The following is a 27,148-nucleotide window of genomic DNA, read 5'->3' on the forward strand; positions in this document are numbered from 1 at the left end:
AGGGTATTGCTTAGTATCATTTACAGACACAGTGCTACCTTCAAAGGAAAACACGAGCTGCAGCCTGTGTGATTACTTTGGGGCAGGGAGGAAACTCTCTGCTGGGTTTCACTGACGAATTCTTTCACAGTCAAATGCATGCAGCTGTTTCAATTGATCTAAAACAACATAGTCTTTCAATTGGGCTTTGATTTTGGTTTAGTTAGTTTATTGGACTTTACACGACAGTGGACATCAAAAACACACGCACAAATAATAAAAAAAAAAAAGTCAAGGATGAAAGAATTAAGTATGAGACTTAATTACGTTATCGGTCCAGGAGTGGACCGCACCAGCTGGGCGCTCACCTGGATGGAACGTTACGTCCGACTTAGAGTTGAAAGTTACGACCAACTTGAGACTAGTGCACAACTAAGAGTTAAGCCCTGTATGAGATGCGCCTAGGTGTACCTTTTACATCTAGTATGGAGCAGGTGTACGTTGGAAAGTCAGACTAGTATCCATGGTAATAATAATGGGAAAACACTGATCACACAACCAAGAAAGAAAAACAACGTTGGCAGTGCATCTTGTTCACAGAATAGATAATGAAAGGGTGTTAAGACGAGAAATAGTCATCTGTGATCGGTGCCCACTGAGTTAAGTCCTACTTTTTTTACACCTAGCTGGTGTGCTCTTCACTTCACCTGTTTTTCAGGAGCCATAATTTGACAGTCTTTTAAATTTGTGGTGGTTATTAAAATGTGAAAATGTGACCTATTCCAAATCTTGGAACCACAGAACCAGTGGAAAATGAAGAAATACCCATGATGGTTTGGATCCTCAGCATATTATTAACACCAGCTCCAATCTGGTTGGAATGAGTTTCCCCATGCTTACGAAAGGTGGCATATTTATTGCACATTATACCATGAAATTCTTGGTGCTGATTGGACAGAATAACCGGACACCTCTGAAACAGGTGTTTCATTTTCTCCCACATTTTTAAAATATCTTTCTGTCAGTAGAAGCACTCTGAGCTGTGTTAATGCCACCTGGTTTATCGTAAACTGTGACGAACAATGTCTTCTCACCGCAGGAGACAATTTGAGGGGTTATCGGAACATGAAAGAGACATCTCGCAGTTGTGTTCAGTAAATAACCGTTCCCTAACAAAACAAAATTACAGTATTGGGTATTTGTCAGAGAAGCTGAAAATAAGCTATGATTATGTTCAGTAGAAAAGCAGGAAGCTATAGCAGGTTTTTATTTATCTGCTGAAAACGGGAGGTAGTTAGAATAGGACATGTATAAAAAGTATCTTATTTTGACATTGTGGATGTCAAATCAGGTCCTGTCTTAGCCCAGCTTTACTTTCCATCCATGACAATGTTGGTCTTCTAACCTTACCCCTGTTGTATTTGTCTAAACATAGAGGTATAAGGATTCATTTTTCTTATACTAAAGACTATTTATGAAACTGCTTTCCCACATAATTGTCATAGTCATATAGCTGACAGACGTCCTTGTAAAGGGACCCATTTTAGTCATGACTAAAAAATGGTTCTTGTTTATTCAAATCTGCAACTGCAAATCAGATATGAAAGGAACATGTCAGACTTTGGTTCAGAGCATAAAGAGCGAAAAAGGCTTTTGCTGTGTAATTGTTTGTTCAGTCTTGTCTTTTCCCATTTCCTCTCTGGCATCTCCGCACCACTGCTTGGTGGGTGTTTGTGTGTGTGTGTTCTTTACATGTAGTTTTGAGTTTTAAAACGGGTCCAAGGAGGCACAACTCCAGTCTTTGGAGGGCAAATGGGATTACATTGTCGAGGCTGCTTCAAGGCATCACAGGCGTCACTCCGCCGAGGCAGGCTCCAGTCGGTGGCCTGTTTGCTGTCGGCTAATCTAAGGAGATGGATTCTCAGTGCAGGGCTCACTCCAGTACAGTTACTGTGCTTAATGGGTTTGACTCCCCAGGACATTGTTTCAATCTAAAGGTCATCATGGTCTCAGCTCAAGCCGAGAACCTCTCAACCCAGGCTGATTTGCTCCTCAACCATCCTTGTGCAGTGTACTTCAAAAGGACATTTTTCTGTGAGCACTTCTGTATGAATTACTGGGAAAGAACCTGCATTAACTTTGTTGATTTCAACACATAGACAGCAAACGGCAAAAAGAAGAAGAAACAGGAGAAAGAAGTAAAGAAGCGACACAGATGCATCCTTTTAGGCTGGACACACAGCATTATTTTATAGACAAATATGGTTGAAATCACTTTAACTTGTGTTAAAAGTGTATAGTGATTGGTTAGACAACATCACGGTAATAAAATCAGGATTTTAGCAGCAGATCAGCAGCTTGGTAGTGACTGCTGGTTAACATGTAGACTCACTGGGGTGTGTTTCAGTCACTATTTCATACTTTTTCTGTTGTCTGACAGCACAAACAGAAATGTAAATGAGAACAGCTTTATTGGGAATTCAGCTGTAGTTAAATACTGTACATGTGAGCACAGAGAGGAGGAGATAAAAGGCTGAAACCATCTGACACTAGGCAGGATGCAAATACAACGTGGTCCAGCCACATACTAGGTTTTGACCTAGTCTTGTTTTTACCTACCTTTGAGGTCGTAGCCTGGAGAGGAGCTTGTCAAATTCTGGTTGTAATACCGTTTATATTTCAGTTAGTAGTGTGCTTGCATAGATCATATCTTAAACATTTATTACTCGAATCAGGAGTCAAAAAATGAACAATCCTAAATTGGTGAGGTTGTGTGTGTTGGAACTTGACTGTACCGTACAGGTTCCTCTCGGCAGTAGCACGTGTGATCTGCAGGTGCACTGCTCTTCTCCCAGTAGTGTCCCACCAGGGGACACTCGGTACCTGCTGCTTGGCGACAGAATTCAACTGCTTCCTGCCACGTTCCAGTTTCATGTCACCTCTGAAGTGACAGGTGGCTCATCAGGCCTTAGATAAGGCTCATTCAGAGTCCGCTTGCCCCGCTCTAATTTATCTAAGGGATTTCTTGTGCTGCATATATTTTGTTCTTTGAGCAGCCAAGCATTAAATTGCTTTCCATTGGGAACAGCTCGTATGCCGGGGTCGCCAAAACTGTGACTGGTTTCCAATGAGATGGTTTGGCAGCAAAGCCAAGGCTGTAATTAGGGTCACCCAGCTCTAGAGCTGTTGCGGGGCCAAAGGGTCATCACGGTTGCATAGTGCGTTTGAAAGTCACAGCTAAGCTGGAGGATGATAACGCATGACTTCTTATATCATAAATCAACAACACACTAAGTTGGCACATCATCAAAAAAAAATGTGGTCCTTTTCTTCAGGGACCAGCCCTCAAAAATATATTTATTTATTAAAAAAGTCATGAAATACAGTAGTGAAATTCCTTACTTTGCACCGGGGCATTACATAAACAAACAGTTAGAAAATATGGCACACTGTGTCACTGAGAAATGAAAGAACAAAGACAAAGGGAGATATGGAGAGATAGTGGCAGGGTATGGGCAGTGAAAGCCCCATGTATAACGAGTTGTCAGCTTTGTCTTATCGTGCCAGAAGCTGACTTCAGCAGCCTTTGCCTGTTTGAGCTTTCAGTGAAGCCTCCTGCCTGTACAGTGTGCCTCCCCAAAAATGTAGCCTGTGGTGTTTTCATAAGGAGACTGCACAGTATGTGTCCATCTGCAAAAAAAAAAGAGCTCTCCAATGTGTCCAGTGGTGGAGAGAAGAAATATAACTCCAGGGAGCTCTTTTCAGCTCGCAGTATTCTCTTTGGCATCGCGGAGAGTAAATGCCTCTGAGAAAAATGCAGAGAAGAAGCATTTTGACAGCTGCTCAGCAGAATTCACTAATGTCCTGGGTGTGTTGTGACGTGATTTCAGTGTGAAAACATGAGAGCTTTACCATGAGGGCTAAAGGAATTTTGGTCTTCTTTCTAGAGCTGTTTAAAATCTATATTTACAGGAATTTGCCTCTACCCTATATGTTTAATGTGATTTAAAATGAATTGAAACAAGTTATCTTTGTTTCTTCGTTTACGATGGAACTAAACTTCTGGTAGAAACATGCAGGGCCATAAGTGGCGTTGGCTTTGACTGATTAATTAGATTTCATACCCTACTATGGAGCACATAAAAACTCAGCACAGTGTACTGCCATAGACTGACAAGCCTCTCAATACAATAAGGACTCCACATCCATTTTATGCTGAGGCACGACAATTTTCTTATGTATTATAGAAGGCAATTTACTCTCTTTTTAGCCTGTATTTAACTGGGTAACTTTGGCAAAAAAATAAATTTCTCTTGCAGGCAGCAGGCCGCACAGCAACAGATTTGGTGGTTTAACTGTTTAATTCAAAAGCACTTTAATTAGGCGTTCTATTTGGAAAAAAATTTTATGGCATGAGTGCAGAGTCTTTGGATGTAAATTACAACAAGGAGATTTATAGTGGGCTCCAATATTTCAACTCGGCATGACTTTATCGAAATGTGGAGGTGGTATGATTAGTGGTTTCCCGCCGCAATGTTGCACTGGAAAGTACATTTAGGAAGCATGGATGGAAGTAACTTTTTACTTGAACACATGCTGTCTTTAAATAAAACTTTTTTGGTTATAGTTTTAACATGACAAATCAAGAGCACAATATATTTGGTGTTTAAAGTCGTGGTTTAAGCTGCAGTTCCTCGAATGGCCACTTGAGGCTGGCTCCAAAAATGAGTCAGTCCCCATAAACTCCCACGTTAAAATGCCCAACTTCACAGCAGAAACAAACATGTTTACAGCCTGGAACGAAAAAACTCTTTTGGTCTCTGTAGCTAATTCTCCCAGGGGTGAATTAAAGGTATGAGGGTGAGCGTATGCTTGTCACAAACCGGTATGTATCGAAAGTCATGGCTCCACACATGCTCCACCTCTTTCCCCGTTTTTGGATTATCTGGGAGTTAGGCGGGGTCAGGCACTGGCAAGATGGCGACAGCAGAGCAACCCACTCTCAGCTTTAAAACCGCTCTTCAGAAACCTGTGGGTGACTTCACGACGGATACCTCTATCTTCATATAAAGTCGATAGGTTTAGGTAGTAAGATCACAATAAAAATGGATGCAAGCTCATTCCCATTCAACATTGTGAGAAAAGACATAAAACTGATTAAAATATAACTACCAACATTTGCTAGAGAATTTGATACTACCAGAGAACGTCCGATTACTAAAGTTTGAGTGCTACATGAGTGGACAGACTCCCTAAACACAACACCACTTATAGCGATAGTTTTACTTATTCTGGATTGTGCAATGGAGAACTCTCAGAGCATTTTCAACATAAAATTCCTTATGGTCCATCTGTAGTTATCAGCTGGAAAACCTTCAGTTTCCAGGTAGTTTTTCTCATCTGAGGATTGCCACTACTCACCTCTTGTTCATGTGTTGCATAAATGTTGTAGTGTTGCTGCATCATGTCTAACATCTTGCTCTAAGGGGACCTCTTGGGATCTGTGCACGTTGATGTAATGTGGATATGAACACAAATCACTCAGCTAGGGGATATAAGTTTATCCCTGCAGCTTTTATGAGACTGAACAAAGTAAAACGTCTTTGTTATGTTGTAACCTTTGTTCTACAAGTGAGCAAACAACTGCAGTTGCATCACTTGCAATTGAATTACCTCCACAATGGCCAAAAAAGATTTTTAAGAAATTAAAGGAGCTATTTGTAAGTTTTGCAATTGGTATATAGCCAACGTTAGCATTAACAGCTGTTTACTTACCAGTCTAGAAGAACTGTGAGTTCAGCAACAAACTTTATTCCTTGACTCACCAAGAGCCGTCTCCAGCACTAAAGTGTGAAAGCAACCCTTTTGTTTTGCTTCTATTTCTGTCACCTCCCAGTCAGATTGTCTGATACCGAGTCACTGTAGCGTCCGGGACCGTCTGTCCCAAAAACAGTAGCCCTAAACAGAAGGCGTATTATAACCTCTTATAAATGCGACGGTGGCTGAAGCTCTTTGCAAGACTGGTAAGTAAACAGCTGTTAATGCTTACATCAGCTATGTAGCAATGGCAATACTTACAAATAGCTCCTTTAACATGAAGGAACTTAATAATATATAGTATAAAAGCAGTCTCATTTTGAAGGTATCCACAAATAAGGTTGCCGCTACAAGCACAGCCAGTCGCACCTGCACAAGCCTCAAAAGCAGATGAAAGACTCATTCCTCAGCTCCACAGTGGTTGTGCTGAGGGACTGAACTTAAAAGTTGTTTATTTATCGTCTTTCAGAAGAACCAGAACACTGCAGTCCAATGTATATTTAAAACTAATGTGTTTTCTCTGGCAGTTCTTGTTGAATTATTTATCCACTCATTTCGAAATAGACGATCCAGCGTTGTGAAATGTGATTAACTGCGGCTGTTTTTACCACCATATTTTTGAAAAATGTAATTATGACAAAAGCAGTTTCACCGCTTAACTTACAATAAACATCGTATGTTGTGCCGGATGGGAGATACAGTAAGTGCTTACATAAAGCGTCCCGTCCTGAGTCGCTGTTTATGTTGCTTTTGTACTCACACATCTACAATACACACCCACGCACATATGTCCTTGTAATACACGGTGACAGTAATGGAGAATTTAATTGTCTGGGGAAATAGATAAACAAAAGAGATTACTTTGCATTACTGGTGAGCTTATGAAGGTGGTAAGTGTGTTACCTCAGGCTCTCTGGACTAGCGGTCTTCACCAATTTTTAAGGGCTATATGGACCATTTTATGAGGAAACAGTATATAAAAGTCTGATGACCAAGTCTCTTCCCTGTCGTATGAAAACAAGCATCCAATAACGTGGATCCGTTTATATGTGATTGTGATTTTTGGCTTAACTTGATTTTACAAGAATCTCTTTAATTGTCCTTGACCTTTGATTTCATAATGTAGACGTGAAAGTAAAGCTGGGTGCTTTGAGGAAGCCTCTTTCCTGATTGGTTGAATCTTTGTTTGTTTGACCCGCTCCCTGGGATGTCACAGCATTTTGTCATCATGTTGAACATACGGTCTACCAACAGGTTCAGACGTGAGATATGTTATTTATTTCCACCATGTTTAATGAGTTGCCGCCCTGGGAGGCAGATGGTACATTAGCTGTAATGAACCAGAGCTGACTTCAGTGGTTTTGCGAGAGAAGACGGAATTGAACCGTAAAGGCCTCGCTGTTTCCCGCCCTACATTGTTGGAGGGTCGAAAGGTGCCTGATGTGCACGGACAGCGTGTTCGCTCGCCTCGTACAGACAGATCCCCTTTATTACTCCGGACAGGTTCTCATTGCCCCAGTGAAGCATCATATATCGATGTGGAGAGAACAAAAATTACTGTAAGCTCTGACCCCTTTGTTCGCGGTGCCAGCATTAAAGTTGCTGAGTGAGGGCTTCACATTGAGCTATGTTTTATTGTTGTGCTCAGCAGAAGTGATTCGAGTGTGCACCCACACTCTAACATGCTTCTTAAGACTCACTGACTGTACACCAGCATGCACGCACCCTCACATACACTTTCACAAAAAGGTTTAATTAATCTGTCAAGTTCTAAAGAAAAAAATCCAGAAAGTCCCAAGTGGATCAGAAAATTAAAGGTCCCATATTTCACACTTTTTGTTGTAAATTTTGATATCCTTAAGTTTTCCATCTCCTCTCTCGGGCTTCTCTCTGGAGCTCCACCAGCAACAGGTCAGTGAGCCAATCAGAAGAGAGGAGGCTCTGAGCCTCTCTTCTGAATGGCTGATTGTTTCCTGAGTGGTCAAATAAAAATATAGCTGATTTCAGGTAAACACGCAGAGAAACCAAAACCTGCCAGGTCGGATGGTGGGTCCAGGTGGAGTCTTGACAGTTTGTTTTAAGGCACAGTTTCTGAATATGGGCTGTGTACATTTGTTCTACACTTAATTGAGAAATTCTGGATCAGGCCTTGTGCCCCGCCCACCACCTGCTTGCTCCAGGTGGACAGGTGAAAGAGCAGAGAGTATCAAGATGGTTAGAGGAGGAAACATCAGAGAAACTCAGCCACATGTTTGAGCCTCAGTCAGACTCAGATGAAGAGTCTGTTGTGACCTAAACCGCTGACTAGCAGACACATCAGAACAGTTAGCGTAGTTAGCATCTTTTACTTGTTTATGTTATTTGTTAGCTTGCAGCTAACATCCATCTCCACAAGTTGACAGGATTGGTTCCTTAATTTTGTGACGTATGAAACTATCTGAATATGTTTTTATCAGACTGTCACTGGTTCACTTCAGTTCAAGGTGGAAACACTCAGTCATGACGTTTACTGATTATTTCTCTAATGATATGTCACATTATATAAAAAACACCATGTGGATGTTAACGAGGTATTAAAACTTGATTTTCATCGGAGGGGGTCTTTAACTTTCCAAGTACAAGGACTAACAGACTATCAATAACCAGACAGCTGTATTAGACAGGCATGTCAAGATAGAAATATTACCACAGCCAATTCTTGAAAACTACATCTGCAAGCACTTATTCCCTAAGGTTACTTCTGCAGTCTGTAATTTTCTCGATTGCTTACCCCACAGTTGGGGGTTTGCTGCTGTCTGTGATGTCTGAAGATGTTTCATGTCCTCCATTCACTCTTTGGAGAGAGACCAGGGACTGGTGACAGCTGTCTTAGAACCTGTATTCTTCCACGGTCTGTGGCTGATGTTGATTATTAAAGGAAGTGAATAGACAAAGCAAGTCTCTGATGTGCAGTAGGTGGTGCTTTGAACCCTGCCGAGTCGCAGGGCAACCTTGGAGGTAGATGCAAGGCGGAAGTCAGAGGGCATTGGCTGGGTAGAAATGATTCCTCATTTTGACTGGGTGTTTTTGTAATGCAAGACTCGGGGTGTGTGTGCATGGAGAAAATAATCATGCAGTGCAGCATATCTAATCATGGCCTGATGAGGAAAAAATAAACATGTCTAAGCTCATTGCTGGTGATACAACCCAGCACGGACAGTTCCAGGGTCTCGGGCTGCAGGGCTCGCTCTGTACACTTATTTTCACACAAATGCCATTGTTAAAGGAGTAGAAGAAATCTTAACAAGTTAAAAGAACCTCCCAGGAGGTTAGACCGGGAGGGAGACGGAGGGCTGATGGGATGGAAAACACTGGATCAACCACGGTGAGTTCATTGAGAAGAATGGATGAATAAATTAAAAGCGATGGCGTTCCTGGCGATCTTCAAGGCAAAGAGACATTATTGATTTCCAAGCAGAAAACGCATTCTTAATGTGTCCAGGGATCCAGGCTTTCCTTCTCTGTCTCATTCCTACACTCGATCTCATTCTACAGCTTTTAGCTGCCACAAATGACTCAGGAGTGAAGCTCGATATACAGCAAAGGCCCAGTGTAGCTTAGACATGCTGGCCTAGCTTTTGGAACAGTGAGCACTCATCTCAGTGGACAGCGAAGGAATGCCTCAACCATCTGTTTCCTTTTGACAAAAAGAAGTGAATCAGCTCTTCATTTTTTTTCTTTCTTTTTGAAGGCGTGTATCCTGAAAGGCTTTTATCCATGAGGATGGAGGCAGAGTATTGCTGCATAAGATGGTAATCTGTGTTGATATTTAAAGGAAGCGAGCGATGCATTCTGTTATTGCTCCCGAGCCCATTTTCACCCAGATTCTGAGAGGAGAACAAGCTGTCCTAAGCTGTTTTTGAAAACTGTTTACAACATGATGGTTCATCGACATATGGGTACCACCTGCAAGATATTAGAAGTAAGCGTCAGCATTTGGAAGTGTTAAAGAGTTTCTCCGGCGAATGCCTAATGTGAATGAGTGAGTGTCTGGTTTTGACACTATATTATCTGCCGCAGGGTGCGCACTTTTTCGCTTTGTACGTGTCCCTGAATGTGGGCCATATGAAGCTGAGCTTGCCGTTTTAAGCCACCGCTGCCTCGGCTCTGAGCAATAGTAATGCAAAGTTATCAGCTCTTTTCATTTCTGGGCTGACACTCTGGGTGAAAGATTTGGAGGTGAGGTGGGGAGCCGTGGATTAAAGATCATATCAAAGCCGGCGAATAGGTATAGTGATTCAGGAACGATGGCAGAGATAGCGAGAGAAGCCCGAGTTTGTGGAGATACGGAGTGCAGCCCCAAGTTTATCATATAGAGTACGGATAGTCAGAGGATAGCAATCAAGGAGATGGTGTGGTGTGTGGCATAGTTGTGTGTCAGGGACTCAGCAGATGTTTGACTTTTGTGCTCAAGGACACAAAATAGAATATCCTAAGTAAGTCGATGGGCGGCTAAAGCTTCCATTAGTACACAGTGGTGTGTGCAGCCTCTCTCAGAAGCAGGGGCAAAAAAATGAAAAATGGGCACCTCCTCCACTTGAAGGGTTAGAGCTTGTTTTGCCTTAACCCTCGAAATATTGTTTGACAACAACCTCCTAAAACCTGAGGGTTTCTGAAAAACTTTCCGTTCATTAAAACCTTTATTACTCAGCCTCTGAAGCAGATAGAACAGTGAAATAAAAATAATTTGAGAGCTTAAACCTTTGACTTTCATAATACGCCATTGCCTTTGCATGGGAAATTAAGTATTGATGGAAAAACAGTCTCATTGTCAACATTCTCAATTCAGTTAATTTTTTTTTAAGGTTTAAGGTCTCAAATGGTTTTTAATTCATTGTTTGAGAAATATAGCTTTTTAGTTACAGCGTTGCATCAGGTGAATCGTTACCTGGCTAGCTGGTTAGCATCTTAGCAGGTTGAAGTCAGGGAACCCTAAACCTTCATCAAGGTAACAGCTGTAATTGGCTTCAATATCACTCCCCTTGCTCAGGTCGTCAGCCATTGTCCGAACTGCGATATTTTTGTGGGCTAAAACCGCTGGAGAGAGCACACGGGGGTCACTCTAGGTCACTTACATTCCCCTCCAGATGTGACATCAGGGTAAACACTAAGCACAGGAGCAGCTCGTTAGAGTACAAACAATTAAACCTAACAATACATAATATAACTACTGCATACTTAAAATTTGATGCCATCGTGGAAGAAATCCCTTCTCATGTCATGTTTTGGAGGGTGGGGAAATTTGTTCCCCTTGAACAGCTGTATATCTAAGAATCGCTTAGCAAAGAGAAGATTAAGTGCACACATTAATCCAGGAGTCAGAGCAATCTTGTAATCCACTCAGTATGCTAATTGCCTGTTCTTTCTCCAGCAAAGGGGTTTACAGGCCATTAAATGGCACTGAGCAGTTGACAAAGGATAGCCAGCATTCTCCCCCACCCACTCTCGCTCTCTCTCTATTTCTTACTTGGACAGGCTGCTGCACACCCACACAACACTCCTCTAAAGAAATATGCAGAATCTAAAAAAAAAAAAAAAAAGAGAGAAAGAAAAAGTGTGCCACTCTGATTCCAAAGCAGTTATTTATTTTGCAGTATTAGGGTAGAAGCAGCAAGCTGTTCTTCTTCTCCAAGCAAACCTGACAGTGACAAAAGCAGATCTGTTGGTTCCTGAACTTGAACTTGTGATCTTCTTTGGACGTCTTCGCCCATCATACCGAGGTCTTCTTGTAACATTTTTCCTTATCTGACAGTGGTACAAGTAAATAATGAAAGAGAGCTGAGTGCTATTGTCTCCATCGCAGTCCTGGTCATGCACAACCTTCGCTTCTCCCACTTTGCCCGTACACCAGAGGATCACGCCAAGGTAAAGTGCAATTCTTAGCGCACTACTGCCTGTACAGTCCCCCAAGTGGCCTTGGCAGCCTCCACATGATGGATGTTGTTTCAGATCGAGTTTCTCGCTACACCGATAAAGCAGCCTTGTCAAAACACATTCGCTAGCAATGTAGGCAGATAAAGATACTTGCAGATAATTAGAAGATTTGCGCTTTGCGTCATTTGTGGAGCCAACTGCCAGGGAACTGGGCTGTGACGGATGACTCAAACAAGAGAAATTCGGCATGAAGCCTGACTGCAAATGTAGCTGGTAATGACCAGAGTGTGTTTTTCAGATGCAGCTAATGAGCACGGCCATTAGACATAAATGACATTTTAAAAACCTGGGGAGTAAGGAAATGAAGAAGTACCCCAGATAGACTGCCTGTGGGCACAAAATATGGCAAGAGCATCTGTAGGATTCAGCTCTCAGTTCATGCGGACGATCTCCACGTCTCTGGTCTATGAACAATTGCAACTTATCCTCTGTGTTCGACACATAATCCTTTTATGGACGTATATTTTTTGAATTTTCTGAATAGTTCATTTTCAAGTAATTTTTTGACGCTTCAGTGAGAGACTGAGGTGATGCAAGAGACAAACAGCTTTGACATTGCAGCTCTCCCTTCGTGAGGATATGTTGACTCAATCTTAACCTAGAAAACAAACCCAGAACAGAAATCTTGTTGACTAGAAACCAGATGGATTTGTTTTCTTACATTTAAACAGCAGCTCTCGAAACATGTGTCACTAAGTCACAAGACTCTGCAGGGCTCATGATGCAACCGATCACTACGCAACATGATTGATCAGTCAACGTTCTCCAGCTGAATGTGCAGATATGAATGGAATCAGCAGCTGTAGTGTTTGTTTAGAGGTTGTAAATGTATAGTAGAAGTCACAAGAACAGAACCTGATGGTCTGATCATTTCTTTCTAAAAAAAACGAAAACCTGAGTTTTAAAGTTTTTGTTTTTGCATAAAAAATCATTAACAATTGAATGTAATTATACATGTTAGTTTGGTTTCTTTTCTGATTGTCTTAGTTCAATAAAGTTAAGTTAAAAAAGGGAATAAAAGGAATTACTTTCATGAATAACTGAGGAAGCACTGATGGGCAGTCACTTCCAGACTCCATAAACAACATATTACCTGCTGCCTGATATTTGAGCATTTTTGTAGCTGGAAAGTTTTGCATTGTGCTAACATGGCAAAGGTTACCGTGCAGTGTGCGGACAAAGTTTGACAATGTTTTAATATATTTGAAGGTTTTTGATTCTATAAAGGAAACTTGAAAAGGAAAGGAAAATTGATGGCCTGTTTGATGTATTAGATTTTTCTCAGGAATAAGTTCAACTTGAGGAAAGTTGGAAAGAGTGGGAAAGTGTTGTCATGGTGATTACAAATTAATTTCTGTTGGATTATTGTCGTTTTGTTTTTGTTTGTTTTTTCCATGGAACCCTGTTTAAAGGACGTTTTCGCTGGAGTCACTGTATTGTGAGCTGAAGTATGACGACCTTCGAGTATTCTCTTGGCGTCTCTGAAGGTTTTCTGAGATGATTGTTTTCCGTTGCCGGGAATATGAGGGGGAGTAGGGGAATGATACAGTGCAGATGAGATGTTAAGGTAGGCCCGTATGTGGGTGGTTGTCTCTCAGGTTGAGAATTTTAAATACAAACGTTGTATGTTGTAAATGTCTGTGAGGGTATAAACAAGAGGTCGGCAAGTAAGTTAAATCTTTTTCTCAAAAAAAAAAAAAAGAAAAAGAAGAAAATCTGATTATCGAAATAATGTGGGGGTCCAGATATTATTGCCAGTGCGCGAGTTTCTGACCAGTTTCTGACCACTGGTATAAGGTTTAAAATTTTTTGACCTGTTAGAAGTTACCCACCATACTTACTTTAAGCGCGTGAAGAGTTGAGGTGATGTGTGAAGCTACATAAATGAGACCCAGGTTGCTGAGACAACAAGCAGACTTCAAACCAGAAGTCCATGTTGTTTCACAGAGGAAGCTTGTTCTGAAGACTTCACAGATGCATCCTTCACCACACAGATTATTTGCTTGAAAAAGTCAAGTAACACGAAATGATTCAGTAACACTCTTTTTGAGGGGCATTAGAGGTTTTGAGTGAAAAACTGCATTTGGCATCTTAGCACGTTGGCTCTAGCTCCGAATGGCAGCAGGAGGTAATTGCTTAAAGGATGAACTTCAATGTCCAAAAGTTACGTAACGTGCTTTTAGTAAACTGCACGCAGCATCCTCATGTTGACCAACCCAGCTGGTCTGTGATCACGCTGTAGCATCGGACACTGAACGGGAAGGAGAGGCAGAAGATTGAACCGTGGATGAGATTATTTAGAAAAGCAGGAAAGTTAACTTGGGGCAAGATTCAGGCTTTGTATTATTATAATAAACACTCAGCTGACTGGATTCCCCCCCCTGCGCCAAAGCTCCCTTTTTAAACAGGGCCACAAAAACCAACCGACTGAGGAGCACCTAGCAAAATGAGGTCATCTCCACACATCCTTTGATCCCTCCATTCTTCATCTCGGAGGCAAGAGGATCTATCTTTGTGAACGGTTTTGAGCCCCCAAAATTACAAACAAACTAAAGGCGTGGGATCGATAGAGTGTGTCTCACAGAATGATGAACTGGCACTTCAGAGGAGGGGAAAATCAATGTCGCGCTCCCTTTCTCTCCCTCTCCTCTCTCTGTCTCTCTCCTTGGGTCCTAAACTCTCTTCACAGTCCTTCCACTGCTGTGTTTAAGTGCGTGTGTTCACATGCGTGTTTGCTCGAAGCGGAGACTCTCGCTGTGATTTAATGGTCCTTTGTTTCTTATTCCTTTTTAGCCTGGAAGACCCCTGCCACTTTGATGTGTGAGCACACCCACCAATAATGGCCCATAGGATACGCAGTGGAAGTAAGTGCTTCTGGTCAGATTTACCGCCTTAGTGATCCCTCCTCCCTCCACTGCCCCTTCTAAAACCTCAGCTCATCTGATGTGCACGTATTGATCAGGGCAACATGGCAATCTTTAAATCATAACATAGCACTTAGCAGGATGCTGCCAAAATGAAACCATCTATTTACTGCAACACATACCTCGGACACTGGACTGCACGGTGTCAGCTCTCCTTTTTATAGCTCCAGGCTGTACAGTGGTGTTGGAGGTGAGAAGAGAAGAACATATAGAGCCTCTAAAACATAAAAGGAAGTCCATTATATATCTTAAACACAGAATTAATAAAGTTCCCCAAGGGGAAAATTGGATTCCAAGAGCTCCGTCTGAAGCTAGAAATGAACCGTTGTTCTGTGGTGATCCTGGAGCGTCACATCCACAACAGAGGGAAGCATTGCCTTGCTTCAGCGTTGGCTCACTTTGCAGCAGAAAATGTTTTTGTAATACAGTAAGTAAGTGAGACAATCTGTTCAAAGGAGTAAAAGATGACTCTTAAGTATTTTCTGTTACTCCAAAATATGCTAAAAATGTGAATAGGTTTGTGATTTCTTCTCCCCGGAGAGGTGGAGTTATCCGATTACTGGAGCGTGATTAGCTCAGCGGTTGGGGGGGGTTTCACTGAGCGAAGGCAGCTTGTGGCTTGGACCCGTGTACATTGTGTGTGTCATAGCTGAATAGGGAATTAACACAAGCTCCCAGTCAAATGGGGTAGTTTTCTGTGTGTGATGGATAACTTTGTCTACTCCACCAGCAGCATTGGCAGATAACCAAAACGTTGTCTGGCAAGCGTTTTACAAAGCTGTCCACAAGAAACTTTAGAAGAGGTGATACTTAGTGGTGCGGCTCTGGGGATGTTGGCTGGATCTGTTGGTTTGTAGGTCTTTGGTCCAGACTGAAATATCTCAACAACCTTTGGATGGATACCCATGAAATTTGGCACAGGCATTCATGGTCACCCCAGGATGATTTGTAACCTCTTAAAGGTCCCATATTGTAGAAAGTGAGATTTCCATGTGTTTTCGTGCCAGCGACAGCCATTTTGCTGTCGGGTTGTTTGGTGGTTAAAGGTCAAAGGTCAAGGTCACGGTGACCTTACAAAACACGATTTTGGCCTTGTGAACGTAATATTTTGAGATTCTTCAAGGGAATTCTTTAACATTCGGCACAAATGTCCATTGGGACACACACTCACTTTTTCACACAGCAATTATGACAAAATTTAACACAAATGTTTATGATTCTGGATAAACAGGGATGTGATTTGAAGCTACTCTTAGTGTCGGAGGCATGCAACAGCGAGGCAGCAATTCTAGTTTTGATTATAAAGCAGGTCTAAGGTCTGTATTAATACTGTGAAAGTATCAAAGCCTCAGTCCACAGAGAAATGCACACAGCCTGCATTCAGAAACTGAGCCTTAAAACCAGCTGTCAGGACTTCTGTAACTTTGTGATGTCACAACAAAGCAGTCACCACCCTCAGCCATGCCTCAAGCCCCGCCCACCCGGACCCGTCATGCAACCTTGCAGGTTTGGATTCTCTTGTGGTGTTTTACCTGAAATCTGCTATATTTTTATTAGATCACTCGAAAACCAGTCGTCCAATCAGAAGACAGACTCAGCGCCACCTCTCTTCTGATTGGCTCACCAACCTGATGTTTCTAGAGCTCCAGAGAGAAGACTGAGAGAGGAGATGTAAAACTACAATGAGATATATCTTCTTATCGATCAACACTTCAAATAAAACACAGGAAAAGTGTAAAACCTGGGACCTTTAACTTTTCATCTAGTCCCATCACCAGGTCAATATTTTAATTTCTGCAGTACTTTGGTTAATGACTAAATACCTGCAAAACTAATGACATTACTCTGAGCCTCAGTGCTAATTACCAAACTTGCAGACCAGTATTCTAAACTAAGGAGGTGAACAAGGTAGAGTACTGCTCCAAGTACAACCTCAGAGCTGCCAGGGTCGTAGACAGTCTTGTTTGTCCATAATTTAATTACTGTTGCACCAAAAAGCCCCCCCCCCCCAACAGGTGCACACACTTTCAATCATGTTTTCTCCACACGTGCATGTATAAGGTGCATGTAATCTGCATGGGCAGGTGTGTTGTGTGTTTAACATCGGCCACTCGTGGGCGTTACCTGCCGGTGTGATGTGGGTGAGCTCTTAGACAGCCCCCGTTGGTGCTGAGCGGCAGTGCTGTCAGCTGTGGAGATCTCTTCCTGTCAGCCCTGCATTGTAAAATTTAGGGCTGGGAGATGAAGTCTGAGACAGGTATCCATGTGGTGTGAAGCTGGAGGTAGGAGTGGAGAGTGAAATCTATCTATCTATCTATCTATCTATCTATCTATCTATCTATCTATCTATCTATCTATCTATCTATCTATCTATCCCTCCATCCATCCATCCATCCATCCATCCATCCATCAGCTTTTTTGTCTTTGCTTGTCTCCAGAGGTGCAGTTTGGGGCGGGAAGCTGCTGTGTGTCAGTAGTAAAATATTCATAGTACGTGCCGGGAGTTTGACGAGCCGCTCTGACACCTCCATACCCTCCACCCTCATTTTCATTTCCTCTCTGGCTCCATCCAGCACGTTACCTCACAGTCCCCCCCCCCCCACCGTTACTGTATGCTCAATACAGTTCATGATGAAAAGAAAACCACAGCACGCTGCTTTTACATTTTCATACCTGAGAGAATGGGGATGTTAAACAAAAAAGAAAAAAAGAAAGAAAAAGAAAAACTAAAATAATTCATATCCACAGGCACATGTTGGCTGAAAAGCTCTCAATTGAGCTTCTCTCACTGTTCTGTTTAAGGCAGCTGAAAATGGTGCTTTACTGTCTGCTCTTTAAGGTTCCTCTCGCCCTGGCGTAATGGGAACACTCGCAATCTGAATTTGAAATTAATGGAAAATTCAACCTTGGGTGCTGTACGTGACTTCCTACGTTTTTTTTTTTTTTTTGTTCACGATGTCTTTCGGCATCCCTCGGAGAACTCAGCTGGACTTAATGTGCCCAGCATGATTTCAGAGAATGCTATGATAATAACAGTAGTATCCACAAGACAGAGAGTGTTCTAGTGGAGAAAAGTAAGTCTGACTTCTTACCCAAAAAGCACTTCTGCTACAGCTGCTATCTCTGCTTCCTCTACTATGGATTTCTCCCTGTTGATTTTTGAATATTGACTCTCAGTTGTGGCTCTGGGAAGATTTCCTTGACCCCTTTGACACCGAAACATAACAGTTTTTTGGGGCAATTTCTGCTTTCAAACTTCATGGTAACTGCACTGCAAATATCTTTACGTAACATCCCGGCTGTGGACTAGTTTGGACAAGTATCCTTGAGAATAATAAAAAAAAAAAAAAAAAAAAAAAGAGAAAACAGAATCAGACATGAAAATGAATTTCAATAAAAATCACAAAAATTAGCCTCTGCTGTTTTCTGTGGTATCCAATCTGTTTTTTCCTTTAACTGTTTGCTCTCTCTTTCTCTGTCTCTCTCTCTCTCTCTCTGAAAAGACCTGTCTGAAAGTCTGAAAACTAAAACCAAAAGGAGATGCAGACATTTAGTTTTTCTTCTCAGACCACTTTAATTACAATCAGCTGACATGTGATTATAGAATTTTTTACCCATTGACGCCAAAAAAAGACGACTACCTCCCCCAGCTTTAACAGCTCCGTTCTCATCATGAGGTCCAGTAAAATAAATAAATAGATAAATAAATAGAGGATAGATAGAGTTTAGAAATTTCAGCAGCTTAGTAGTAGAACCTCCTCACATGTCAAAACCAAAAAAAGCTACTTTCTTGACAGCAGGCCCGTTTAAATCCAAGGCTCTAGCTGTGAGACGGCATTGATCAGCTCCTTGCTCTCTGCATAATTCTCTGCATCATCCTGCAACCGAATGATTAGCCTCGGGGGGGGGGGGAGCAAACAGGAGTGGGGGAAAAGTTGCAAATCATCTTTTCATTATATATATATTTTTTTTTTTTTCTGCAGCCTCTCTCATAAGTCATCATCACGCAGCCGAGGCCTCTATCTCCAAACTCTGCAGAAATATCAATATGGATTTAGGAGTCTCCCTGAAGCAAGGTCCTCAGCTAATTAAATCTGTAATCACTTTGTACTGTAAAAACACAAGCAGGGGAGGAGGAGGGGTGGTGGTGTTGGTGGTGGTGGTGGTATGGGGCGGTTTAAATGAGGGCCAGTGGAGTTTTATTTAACAAAGGCGGCTAATTGGGTCAGAGCTCTTTATCCTCATAAAGCACCAAGGTTTCCTGCCATCCAGTCGGACCACTTACGGCGCTTTGCTCTCAAACAGAGTTTCGACTCCTTCTGAGAGGGTGAGAGGGAGGGGGGGCAAGGTTTCAGTGAAGATGGGGGTGGGGGTGGGGAAGTGGGGGGTGGAACTACTGTTGTCAAGGCTACAGCAAACAGGTATTTTATATTGTCTTCAGAGCTTGAAGTCAGGTGCACTATGAGGCAAAGTAATGGGATTCGGAGAGAGCTTCGTGCCGAGAGTGAATTCTAATAGAGGAAGGCGCTACACAGACATACGAGTCCGTGAACTTCTTCCATTTTTCATCTCCAGACAAGGGGGTCGTTCAAGCAAGGCGCGGCGTGCTTCACTGATGCCAAGCGTGAATACGATCCCATCGCTGTCGTGTCAAACTCTCATCACACAACCTTTCTTTACCCCCTCAATATACTGTATAAAGAGTCTGTGTCACAGGAGGAGAGGGAGGGGATGTATCATATAAGCACTTGTACTGTATACAGTGTCATGAGTATCTTCTCTAATATCTTGCACTCTCTTTAATAGTTGTTGTGTAAACTGACTTTTAACGTTGCACTTCAAAATCTGACTTTGAAACCGAGCGACATATGGTGTGACTGTCGGGAAAAACTGCTTTTGGTCTTATAAGTTTATGTGGGATAAATCCAGGATCCATAAAACTCTGTAGTCCACATTTTTTTATTTCAACATTCTATTAAAACTCATGTATTTAAGTAATTTTACATTGTGTCAGTGCCTCCATGAGAAATATTTATCAATTTTTCCCAGTCACAACATATTTTTCACCATCCAGTGGCAATTGACTATTAATAATTGTTATAAAGATAAGTGCAAATCCTGCCTTGATATCTTGAATATTTGTAAATAGCTTAATATTTTAATTACAGCGATTCTGATCTACACTACAGTGTTTCAGATTATTTCCCCAGCTGTGGTGTCACCAAGTCCCACGACTCTGCCGAGGGCTTTTAATCTGGAGACACCCGGCCGAGGTGAGAGGGGGAGAGAGGAAGGGAGGAGGGAGAGAGGCAGATTCAACTATCTAACATTAAGTTAGATTGATTCATTACCTGATATTCACTCCGGCTGCCGGCGTACTACACTCACACACCAACTAAACCCTCCTTAGTCCGGCTGGCCGTTGGGAACAGCCGCACAAATCCCGGTGAGCGAGTAGATCGAATCCGTCAGTCTGTTCTACGTTGGCGATTAACTTTGTAACTAAAGGTTGTCTGCTTTTTATTTTTCATACATGCACAAATGTGGGCATTATTCATCTAATGATTCATGTTTAAATTTACATTTACTCATTCTGGAGACAGTAGGAGACCTTGGTGTAAGTAATAAATACTACTCTAGCCTTTTTAATAAGTGCAACAAAATCAGGTAAAGATGTGCTCCGAAAGTGCAAGAGGAAGTTGCTCGTTAAGCGCGTTGGGGTTTAATTATCAAACTCACGCATTCGCCGAACTGAAGTACGAATTTTTTATAGCAGTTAACTGCAATAACAAGTAAACAGCAGTAACAAGTAAATCAGTTACTCTCACTCAAGTAAACACCAATATGTAAACTTCACTTCAACTTTTAAGATAGCGATCTTGAAGATCTCCGTTTCTTTATCTTTGGCGACACCTATGGCTGCACAGGGTAATTGCAGGAGCGTCTTTTGCGCCACTTGATGGAACTTTGCGAGTGAGTTGATAAAACTGTAAAAATGCAAAGACTTCTATGTAATTTCATCAATGGGTCACAGGCTCAGTCACTTATGTGTCGCCTCATCTGGTGAGAGAGAGTGACCTAAACGTAGTTTCTAATGTTACGCTGCATACAAAAGGAGTTACATTCTCTCACTTCACTCGGACATGAATTTACAATAACACTTGTTTTTTTTTTTGTTTTGTTTTTTTAAGAAAAATTGATTGTGATCATTTACATCTGTGAATTATCTGTGTGTGTCCATTGTAAGCCCCGGGAATATATGTGTGTCTGTCTAATGTATAAACAGTATAAAAAGAGATCCCGATCTCAATGATACTACCTGTATAAATAAAGGATTAAATATTAATTAAGGACACTTATTTAAATGAAAATCTTTGGGATTGCTAATTAATGCTTGTACATATTTTTTAATACAGATTTAGTGTGTTCTCCTCATTTCCGTCTTCAAGCAGCAGCAGCCCTGTCAACTGTCCTCCTTAGTATTCTCCGCTGCACTCTGAGCTGCTGCACATTAACAGCACTTAGTGAATTAAAATGAAATAGACTCTAGATTCAAAGCAGCACGTCATAGTATGGGGAAAAAATTACAGCAATATATGTCATTGAGATGTTTATGTTGTCACGGTGTGCGCACATTACATTTACAAACACCTTCCATCTAGAATAAATAGTGGCAAACACTTCATTAAAACCTCACAGAGAAGACTAATGAAAGAAAAAAAAAATTAAACAGGGTTGTCTCATTGAATTTTAAGCCAAAGGAGTCGCTGTGTATCTGCGGTTTCTGTGAGCTGCAGCTCCGAAGGCGGTGACCTCGGAGCTGCCGCCATCGTCCGTGTTACTCACATTTGTGTGTGTCCCCGGGGCTCTTCGTCTAAAGAGCCCGGACTGAAGAGGCAGGCGGGCCAAGCACAGTATGGCGGGGTTAGCCCTGCCCTGGAGAAATCTACCGAGCAGCCTGATTTTTTTTTTTTCCCTCTGTATTCCCCAGATCTTCCACTCATATTCACCTGATCCTCTTGTCGGAGCCGTTTTGTAGGAAAAACTTCTTCAACAACAGTGAAACTAGAGCAAGACTTCAGAGTCCAGTAGCAAATTGCATGGCAGTTGAAGTCCCGGCACCAGGCTGTCAGGTGTCCCCGCCGATTTTTCTTTCGATGTTTAATCTGGCAGATAATTGCATCCATTATTAGAAATGATGCATAACGTCTGTCTGAGATCTGGTTGCGACTGTTTTTCATGAATCCTCATCAAAATTTCATATTTTCAATATCAGTGGGAAAGCGATGCGTTGAGGAGAATCTCTCATCAAAGCTTGTCATATTCATCTCGCTGAGATCTGAGTTAATATTAGTGATTGGTCCCCAAGTCACGTTCAGCCCCATCTTTTCATTCCAGCATCTGGATTTAATTGTTGCTACGCAGTAAAGCCACAGCTGCTCTGCCTGTTAGGACAATAAATTACCCCAATTAGGACTCGAACAAAGGAGGCTGTCTGACACCGCAGCCCGCTGCCATGCCTGGAGATGGGAATGCAATGGAATGAGGCTCCTTACTGACACGAAGCCATACGAGAACACCTGCCCCATCATCTCTCTGATCAAAACACAGTTCCAGTCCAGTGGATATATAGAGCAGGAGGAGATTGCTTTGCATGGCCTGCAGCTCGCTGCACCCTCAGTCGCGGGAGCTGCCGGTGTGTAAACGAAGTAGAAAAGGTGTCACCGTGTTCGGAATCAACGGGAGGTGTGTGTTGCGTAATATGCCGGGCAGATGATTAATTGTTGTTTTGATGATGAGTTGTGGATACATCCAGGTTTTCTGGCAGCCACATGCCGTATCGATGGCACCGGTAATGAAGGCAGTAATGAGGGAAGGTTTAGGAGGACGTGGAATGGGAGGAACAATAGGAACATCTGTGCCTCTCTACAGTTAGAGTATAATCGAGACCATATTTCATTTTCCTCTCTGAAAGCTAGTACGCACAATACTCGCTGTCTCCTTCCCTGAAAGATGAGACATATTTATTTGCCCAGTGTAACGCATTCAGCAGCTTCAGCAACTCAGGTGGTCTACCTTTTGAGAGGAATGTAGGGTAGCCGCCTCCGTGACGACGGCCTCCGTCTTGATCGGCACTCCCTCCACGTCTCCGCCTGGCCACGCCATCCCTTTGTCTCACCACTTGCTGTGAACACGCCATTAAGCCAGCCGGAGTTTGACAAGAAAAATTAAGTGTGCTATTTCCTGTGGCCTCGAGTGTCTTCCTGAATAATGAGCGCTTTGTCTGGACCCCCCCTCTCCTCTTGTCCCAACCCACTCCGTGCCATCGGTTTTACTCTTCCCCTTGAAGTTCCAGTCTGCTGAGAGAGTGAAGGGGTCTGTAGGTTGGCACTTGTCTCTGGAAAAGAGAAAAAAAAAAAAAAAAGAAAAGTGGCCATGCAAGACCTGTCAAACTAAATCTGGAAAAGCCAGAAAAAGAAAGAGGATTAGATGAATGAAGTGGATTTTATTGATGAAATCCTCATCCCATGTCACGGTATTAAAGAATGCAGAGTAGGGCGTACTGTATCTGAGGAAATATCCATTATGATAGAGCATCATGAGCGGGTGCAAACAGCTGCAGTTGTGTGAGCCAAATTAATTGGCACTGTTTCCCATATCACTTATTATTTCCTTGCTTTTTCTTTTTCTTTTTTTTTAAAGCACGTCAATGGCTCAGCTGCACCACTGGATCAGAGCAAAAGAAAAACGCTGCTTCTCACACAGCGAACCACTGAGAAGAAAGGGGAAGCTCCAGCGCCAGTTCCTCGCCCAGCCTTATTTCTCCCAATTACCAGCGTGTGAGCAAACAGTCTGACACGACTGACCTCCTCTCGGAGAGCCGCGGTCATGACTGGAAGGCTCTCCCTGCTTATTATGACAGAAGTGTTATGGAAATGGAAGCAAAGTCTGCACCGTGGCGATAGCACCGCAGGAACGGATAGCCTATTATCCACCACTGTGTGGTTGGTAGTAATGGTGAGAGAGAGGGCATCCTATCCGTTATGGTGATGATGCATTTTGAATGGCTAGTGTCTATTATATATTACTGGATGATAATGGCAGGAGGGAGCATCCTCTGGGTTATGGTCATGATGCCAAGGAAATGCTAAAGGTCCCACTCAGAATTTGCAGTGTGTGCCGTCTTGGTTTTTATGGTGATGGATTGAATGGAGGCAGTGGTGGGGTTTTTACGCTCTCTGTTGTAATAACGGCGGGCCAGTCCACGTGTTCAAAGAGCATGAATATCAAGGGAAGGCAGCGACAATGATGAGTGCATGTGCGTGCATGTGTGTGTGTGTGTGTGTTCCACAAACAAGAAGCGCGCAGTAGGAAGAGAGCCTTAGTTAGCTATCTGCTTGGCGCTTCGCCGCCCCTGTGATGTATGTTTATGGCCCATCATCTCTAGCCAATTACCCTGCCTCAGTGTGGGAGCGCCGCACCTTCCCATCACAGGCGTCAGTGTCTGAGCGTGGAGGGGAGAGGCAGCAAGTTAACGTTCCTGGACATCCCTGGCAAAGCGCTGTTTTCCTTAAGGGGGGGCTCTGGAGATTCATCTTTAAAAGTAAGCCACTGGGTAGAAGAGTCTACCGAGTCTACGGCTGCTTTGGGAATTGCAGGCTTGTTTACTGTGTGTTAATGCGAATGTGTGTGTCGGTGTGTGTGTGTGTGTGTGTGTGTGTGTGTGTGTGTGTGTGTGAGTACAGCGTGGGTGTTGTAAGTTAGCAAAGTATGTGTGCAAACTTTGTAAATCTCATACTGTACATACACTCTTTGCGTGGTGTGGATCATGTAGATCACTCACAGTTCGCTCGACACGCTCATGTGTGCATGCGGTTCGATGCTGTAAATGATGTGTGATCATTGCATTCACACTGAGAAGCCTCACAGCTGTGAAATAACCCTGACATTGTCTCTTTGTCTCCTAGATACAGCTGAGGCAGACATGTTCATGTATCCCGTCCAGGTCGACCTGCAGACTCTCTCCCACAAACACATCTGAATTTAACAAGGTAATCTTTCTCTCTCTCTCTTTTGTTTCTGCTTCTGAAGAACATGTTTTGTGTGAAATTATACTTTATTTGTCTCGTTCAGAGCAGCTGTCTCAGATTGCTTTCCCATAAAATGTTCTCCTGTGGAGAAGTGACGTTAGGAAAGGTAAACCAAATCAAAGTCGCGGCGCAGCAGCCACAAAGGCTAATTTGCTTGGAGCAGGGAGTTATTTTTAACCCTGTTGACACTGACGAGGAGTGTGACTCCATTAAACTTCACATTTAGATGATCTGAGAACTGAGAACACAGAGTGGCAAGACAAGGGTTTATATATATATATATACACATACATATATATATATATATATATATATATATATATATATATATATATATTCTCTCTGGCTCCATATTCACACACTATGACAGATTGAAACTGCAAAGCTGTGTTTGTGTTGGCTAAATGAAGGAACGCTCCTGCCCAGAGGGTTTATCAGGAAGAGAAAATATTGACCGCCAACAGTTGCACTTTGGTGGTGTTATTGCTTTTCACACTTGTGTGATACAGACAGCAGTCGCCAAGCACAACAATTGTAAAACCCGAAGCCATATTGACAGCCGCATTGCTCTTCTGTGCAGGGTAGCATATCCAGCTTATGGTGTTTACTTTTTAGCTTATTTCACTGAAGTGCTTTCTGCAGACAAATAATATTAAAAAAAAAAATTCCAGAACAAGGGAGAAGGAAGGAAAATAATTACTCTTTAGGTGAGATGCAAAACCCAGAGGGGCCTCTAAATTTGCCTCTAAATTAAGACTGCAAAACACACTGACAGAGCAGCAGCTGAATGTGTGTGTGTGTGTGTGTGTGTGTGTGTGTGTGAGACCTTTTTTTTCAATATGCTGTAGCATTTGACTTGCTCTGCCAGCCACTGGGATTCTCGGTTAGCGCACAGTTCAAGTCGGTTCATCACCTCAATATGAGAGGGCAGCTCTGAGAAATTGGCTATCGCTGCAGCTCTACATGGACCCCTGTTATTGTAATTATAAACTCACCAATATCTTATTTCAGTGTTTACTTGCAGCTAAAAGCAAGAAGTGACAGATAATTGTGGCCTTTGCCAATCACACTGGAGGCAACCCAAACAAATAGTTATTTCTGGCAATAATTTAATATTGTAACATCTTGCAATGGATGAAATTGTGATGCTTGTGATCAGACCATCTTATCCTTTTACAAAATTCCCTCGGTCTAAATGAATGAGTCCAAGTAAATTTTAGTTTAAAAATAAAGAGAATCTATTATTTCACTTCTTTGTTACATTTTGTTTAATGTAAAGAAGACGAAGGATTTCAGTCGTTGGACATCTGGATCATTGGACATCTGGATCTTAAGTATATCAGAGAAAGAAGCGAATGAGCAAATGTTAGACAGCTCAGCTCTGAGTCACTCTGACACATCCAGTGTCCGCTAAAGAGCATCAGTGAAACACTGACTTAAGTAGTTTCACTTAAAATAAAAACAGTGTTTTTTACCAGTTTTAATCGGCCGGTCCATTTGTTATGGAGAAGAGGAGACCTCTGTGGATAATTCAGCTCCTGGTAAAACCCTCCTGTACGTCCGGTTCATAAATTATCAGTGAAACAATCAAAATAAAGGTTAGCAGCAGTCTCAGCTCCCAACCCTTCCCTGACATCTCGTGTCCGCTTTATACCATCGGCCATGATTAAGTGTGAAACTACTTTATTCAGTGCTTTTGACGATTTTAATCACCGGATCCATTAGTTATGGAGAGGAGGAGACCTCTGTGGATAATTCTGCTCCTGGTAAAAACCTCCTGAACGACTGACACTGAAGGAATCAGAACCGGGAGAAGCTTATGGTGATGGTGGTGAGGACGACAACTCCCATGATCCCACATTATTTCAAGATGTCACCCGATGCCGTCTATTGTTATTGTTTTGATTGAGCCTACCTTAGAGGCAGAAGTTACACACTGTGCGTTTAAAGGGGGCAGATGACATGTTGTGACAATTTAAGGAGATGACATTTCACATGCCTTTGTCAAACATTAATAAATAATTAGCGCTAATGGACTGCACTATAGCTCTTTTCTAGTCTTATGGACCACTCAAGCCACATTCACCCGTTCACACACGTTCATACAGCGCTGTTTCCTACACATGTAGTGCTTTTCTACCACACACACACTCTCACACACTATTGACAGATCGGGGGCAATTTGGGGTTCAATATCTTGCTCAAAGATACTTTAAAACCAAGGCTGCAGGAACCACTGACCGTCCGGTTAGTGGCTCTACCTCATGTGCCACAGCCGTTAAAATAGCCATATGAACTTTAAGTGTATTGCCAAACCTTATAGTGGATGAAGGTGATGCTATATTTTGCAAAGCTGTTCCTGCA

At 42.4% G+C, this 27,148-nt stretch overlaps 1 protein-coding gene across 6 annotated transcripts in view; it reads left to right on the plus strand.

Moving 5' to 3' along the window:
- Window positions 1-27,148, plus strand: part of mgat4c (mgat4 family member C) — a 122,604-nt gene that overhangs the window by 28,108 nt on the left and 67,348 nt on the right. For 4 of the 6 annotated variants that reach the window (XM_056388211.1, XM_056388208.1, XM_056388210.1 and 1 more), the window contains 2 exons: window positions 14,563-14,633; window positions 24,662-24,745. The gene's annotated coding sequence lies outside the window, so the exon portion shown is untranslated. The remainder of the gene's footprint in view (window positions 1-14,562; window positions 14,634-24,661; window positions 24,746-27,148) is intronic. The other 2 variants (XM_056388212.1, XM_056388213.1) reach the window with 1 other exon arrangement.

The sequence above is a fragment of the Seriola aureovittata genome, chromosome 10 (genome assembly GCF_021018895.1).
Source record: "Seriola aureovittata isolate HTS-2021-v1 ecotype China chromosome 10, ASM2101889v1, whole genome shotgun sequence".
In the NCBI taxonomy this organism is placed as follows: domain Eukaryota; kingdom Metazoa; phylum Chordata; class Actinopteri; order Carangiformes; family Carangidae; genus Seriola; species Seriola aureovittata.